The sequence below is a fragment of the Copadichromis virginalis genome, linkage group LG18, assembly GCF_057382275.1.
Source record: "Copadichromis virginalis isolate Kocher_CV1m ecotype Utaka linkage group LG18, C_Virginalis_male_GT1.1, whole genome shotgun sequence".
Taxonomy (NCBI): domain Eukaryota; kingdom Metazoa; phylum Chordata; class Actinopteri; order Cichliformes; family Cichlidae; genus Copadichromis; species Copadichromis virginalis.
In genome coordinates this window covers 9,634,606-9,640,616 of record NC_140635.1, presented here as the reverse complement: position 1 = coordinate 9,640,616, position 6,011 = coordinate 9,634,606, and positions in this window count along the sequence as shown.

Below are 6,011 nucleotides of genomic sequence, written 5' to 3'. Positions count from 1 at the left end.
TAAGCATTCAGAGGAAACAGGTGAGGAACATTTAGAAAATTAGTAGATATAAAATATCCGTTATACATTCCACCAGTTTCTGCAAGTCAAATAAAAAACTTTTTCTAAAAACTTTTTGGAGTCCTTGAAACGCCACACTGACCAGAGGCAAAACTACTCAGCTTATTGAATCTTATCTTAAGGCATTGTGTGTGTGGTCTACAACTACTATAGCAGCAGTTTTCACACATTTTGTGCAAAAAGGAAAAGTCAAAATTACAAAGCATACCTGATTTATATTTGTGCAAAATACACAGATAATCTATGTCATGGGTGTCAAACTCATTTTACTTCTTGTGCAACATACAGCCCAACTGGATCTCAAGAGGGACACAACAGTGAAAAACATTTATTTTCTATAATAAGTGTAAAGGAACAGGAGCATATTCTGAAATAGTTCACATTTTAATGAGACTCGCATTTACAGAATGGCTGAGATGTCTTAAGAAAAACAAATGCATTTACAAGAAAGTGTCTGAATGTCGTATGTTAATGCCACACAACACTGAGTGAGTCTACTGTCACTGAACAGAGATCACAAATAAAAAATACAACATTATTTTATGTGAATTTTACCATTCAATTTGTCTAGCTCTAACAATATGTTTAATTGTCCACGTATTTCACTTCTGTGTAACATATGGGGATACAAAAAACACATGATTAAAAAAAGTGTAAGTAATGGCTTTGCTTTAGGTGCCATCATGTGGGATAATTTGGACCCTCTGGCAGGTCACTTCTGGCCTCATGTTTGATACTGTGTCTTTTTTGGCACGACAGCAGTTCTTCTTTTGATTGTATACTCGGGTGACAGCACCTGGGCATGACGCCTGCAATACTTTTGGTTTCTGTGCAATAACCTTAATTTAACTTTTTTTTCCATTAGACAGTATCATTTTGCTACCTCTGGCTCTGGTTTGGCACTCTTTTGAAGGCTTACTTTATTTTCCAAGTGCCTCTTCACATTGCTTGGCTCAGTGTTAGAATTATTGAGGTTTTCCCAGCAGATTGTGGACTGAGGGCTTCTGACCAGTTGAAGCACTGGTGGTTTCTTTTAAGAAATTTCATTCCCCCACCTCCCAAATTGTATGTCCTTCTCACTGATAATTAGCCTTTGATGCGTCACAGTGTAATATGCCATTCATCCTGCAAGTGTCCGAACAGATTTGGATTCTCATTAACACAAGTTTTGTTCCAACAATATAGGGCATAAATTTAACTTTGTAGTTTTAAAGCAAAATTAAAATGTATCCTTTACTTTATGCATCCATGTACGTAACAATATAAAGTGCAAACGGCACATCATCTGGGAACCTCTGTCCTAGAATTGACAGTTTCAGAATTACTCATAACCAATTGTAAGCCATCACTGTACTGTGACTTTACAGTCTACAGTCTACAGTGTGTACATGTTGGAGCACCTATAAGTGATATATTTAACAAAAGAGCATGTTAGTGTTTTATAAGAGTCTCCTAATGTGGTAGCCAGATCAAAATGATTAGTGAGACCCGTTCAGGTATGGAAATGATCTTCTTCCATACTAGCAAAAATAATTTGAAGTTCATGTTACTGCACTGATTGTTTTTCCCACTTCTTCCAATTCTCCATATTCTGTTTTCATACTGCATGAACCACAAGGTTCCACTGTAACACTCTGAAGCCCCTAACCTTCACCAAGCCATAAAAAAACCTCAGTCAGATCCTTCTTCCTGCTGTTCTGCTGATGAGAAAAACAGGCAGCAACACCTCTTGTATGTGTAATGACTTCAATCTAAAGTGAGATCACATCCTGGTAACAGCTGCTCTCAGAATACGGGAAATTAAAGCACAACATTTAGGCAATGTATGGAATTAAGTGAAGCCTAAAATATCCAACTTTATGTCCCATAGCTCCAAACAAAAGTACATTTAAAAAAGAAAAAAATCAGAATTCACCTTCTGATACCAAAAGAAGACGCCTCATTTCCAGAGTGGATGTATCTCTGAGAACTCTAGTTGATTACCTTAAAAGCATTAAATTAGATGTAAAAGCAAAGGCTTGCACCCAGTTGAAGAAAACCTGCCATGTGAAGTAGAGCAGCGCTGATACAAGAGTTAGACCACCCACTGTAGCATACAGCAGGCTCTGAGGCAGGCTATGGAAATCGCAAAGTCATTTTCCATCTGCTAAATGACATAATTTCACATCACTTACACAGTACAGACTGTTTTCGCATAAATCTCCCGACCATATCCAGACAAGTCTGGATATAAAGGAGGTCTAAAAGTAATTAAAATCAAGATGCATGATTAACTGCAAAGCATGCAATTAAAATCAAGCTCTTGACAAAAAGAGTCATTCAAACAGAAATGCAAATAAGAGCATCTAGAGATGATCATGTGCTGGTGAAAACTATAATATGCGGGGCTTCAAAGAACTACTAAAAGAATCTCGAGGTGTGTTTGTTTTGTTAACTACCAATTCCAAGTTCAAGATGTTAATTTGCAGCACAAATTAGATATGCATTTGTACTACAACAGGGGTTAATTTGAGTTAATTTGAGTGATAACTGAACATATGAATGTGTACAATCTGTAGTCAAGAAGTCAGATGTTTGTTTTATGGTATTCTTGTTGTTTGAATGCTGTGGCCAATCAGGTTGCATGCAGGTGAAATGTCTGTGTCGAGACTGCTGAAATGCAACTGATTGATTTAGTTTTTATGAGCATTTTAAAAAATGTGTCTGGATTTCTAAGCAAAGACTGAAATCATGGTCCCCCAATATCTGGCTGGCTCTACCTGAAGTCCCAATAAATTGGCTGCTTACCCCAGAGGCTGATTTATTTTACTATAACACTGTAGAAAACGACTGCACAGGAGTCCCATCGTGTAAAAACCCAGCATTTTTTCCAATAGGAATGGCAGAAAAATATGTCATGTACAGAAACCGTCCAGATCTAAACTGCATTTAATAACTTTACAAATAATATTTTTCTTTAAATGAATTCAATATCTCTAAAATATTTTGCCACTAGTTCAGATTAGTGCCTTTACTTCACTTTGGCAACCGTTTTAAAAAGAGAAAAATGTACGACTACTATAAGGCACATGCTTCTGCCAAATGGCATATGTTACCATAAAGCTAACAGCCTTGATAGTGTGACAGGAAGCAGCAAAAGAGCTGATGCAGGGGTCTGTGTTCAGCTGGTGTTCCAGCATTTTTAAAGGAGACCTATTGTGCTCATTTCCAGCACCATATGTTTATTCTTACACTCTCCTAGAGCAGGTTTTTCTAATTGACTTTTCAAAATAATCCTCGGTGCAGCAGCTGAGTTCATCATCTGTCTGATTTGGGACATTTTAAGACATCCTCCCACTTTAAGGTCATCATCTCTTTAAGCCATCTTTCTTCTGATTGGCTGCCTCTCCCACCTGTGGATGGGGGTCATTGTGCTCTGGGTCAGAGTTAGAGTTAGTTAGTCAGAGCCTGAGATAAGAATATTAGGGATATTTGAATTCACTGATATCATGCAGAGCTGAAAAGAGACAAATATGAAGTATTTTGAAATCAAGCTTTTAGAGAAATCAGAACTTTGACCCATTTGACCCCATATTTGACATACACATCCATTGTTTTAACAAGGACAAACTTAAGGTCTCATTATATATTAAAAACGAGGTACAATTTTTGGCATTCATACTTGAAAACACAGAAAACTGTTGAATTTCTTGATCAGCTGTGGATTTTCTAAAGCTCTGAATTGTCATTATTTGAGGTGTATATTCTACACGTTGTGACATGAATGCATAAAATCATGTTGTGATATTATATGATGCAATTGTACAGTGTAGGAATAAAACATAATAACCACTTAGCTTTTAAATATGAAGTAAAAAAAGAAATTACTTCAACATATATTTTGTTACATGAAGTATTTTCATATGAGTGAATGTGAAGCATGGTTTGCTTTTGGACATACGGATGAATTTTAGCCAGCATGCAAAGGATGAACATAGCTTTTAGTTTTGAAAAGTGGAAGTCTTAATCCTGTGAAAGACCTTATAAAATATTTAAAAGAAACCTAAGTAAACCTATGTACTAAGCACTTTGTCCACATGAGATTAAGTGTATCTAAGTGATGCAGACTGGGCTAAAAGATGAACTTCCCAGTGCTCTAGTGAGAATTTGCAGGCAGAGAGCTGTTGGAATACTCTCAACACGAGGCGAACTAACTAGATTTTCATTAGCTTGCAATAGTATTCAAGTTTATTATCAAAATTTAGCTAAAAATGCTATAAATAAACAGAAACAGCAACTCCTAACTACTATCCCAAGTTCACAGATGTGAAGAACATGATTATTATTCATTTTTAAACTACAGAAGAGCACTTTCAGGCTTAAAATTGTTAGCTCCGGGCTATGGATGATATTACACTCATTATCAAGGATTTCCAAGTTGCCAAAATGCGTTACAATTTCTGCAGTGTGTTATTTTATACACACACAACTACAACGTGTATGTTCACAGGTGCATTGTTCAGTAACATATTTATGTCTTAGTCGTATTACAGATCTGTCACTCATTGCTTGGACAACCTAAAAATAAAGAGGGCTCTGCACTCACACAAAGAACGTAGCTAACTGAGAGTTTGCTGCTTGAATGCAGTGTGAAACATCTTCCAGCACAGTGTCTGGTTTTTAGCAGGGTGTTGGCACTGGGGGAACAAATATAAACTGGCACAGGACCATGTATGGCTTCTATAGTCAACTGTATCTTTAACATGTGGCCTTGGATAAGTATGGGATAGAAATCGGCTTTAGTTAGCAGCATTAAGTTTAGCTTTGAGCCATTGTCAGCTAGGTGCATCATTTATCATCAGCCTGACATCCAAGTGTCCTAGAACACGGCCTGTATTGGGTCAAGGCATTTTGGCCATTTGGGATCATTTGCACTGCCACCCTCCATTTTGAGCAGATTTTATTTATATTATGAACCAGGGCAGAAACAAGTGAATATGCTGCCATCATTTCCCAATAATGGTAGGAATTGTCAATAAATAGTTGAATTTTCAGGGTTTTTTGTGTGTGAATGTTTTATATTTCATCTCACAGATGTAGACTAAATTTTATAATAGCAAATTAGTTATGAATCCATCTTTAAATTATATATCAACATGTTGTACATAAATATAGCAGAAAACAATCATTTGCTATGTGAAGACATGGCGTTAATAGAGATTACACACCCATTCTGTATTTGTTGTAATCTAAGCTTTAGTGTTGCATGTTTTAGGTTTTAGTGTACCAATGTATCATGTGTTTACCATGAAAGTGCATGGCAGCGCCTTCTCTTGAGACTGCCGGCACTCCTCACATTCATGATGTGAATAAATCAATTTTATTTTCACTGCACTGCAGCTCTGAAAGTTTGCAGACATTATCAGACATTCACGGCGCAGAGCTATATGTAAGAACGCAAATGTCCAATTTAGATGGATGGAACATTAAATGGACCTTACTCTGCATAGGCAGGATAGAATAGAAAGCACAAGTCGCTACAAGAAGACTAACTAGTAGAAATCTTATAAGAGGATGGGGCTGGGCATGGAGGACCGATGGGGTAGTGGATAGTCAGTTTGGGAAGGCTGGGGAGGGATTCTGGGTGGAAGTTTAAGCGGCACCTCCCTTTGGCAGTGGAGCAGCACTCTTACTAGTCCATGCAACCCTGAGGGTGAGGATGTACACAATGCTTTTGTCGGACAAGAAAGGAATTTCACTTCATGCCGGCACTCCTCACATCCATGAAGTGAATAAATCAATTTTATTTTCGCTGCACTGCAGCTCTGAAAGTTTGCAGACATTATCAAACATTCACGGGGCGGATCGCAAATATCCAATTTAGATCTATGTCCATATACCATTTGCATGGTCACTTTTACAGTGTCTGATTTATCTCATGTGACAAAAATAGTAGAATGCTATGTTTAGTG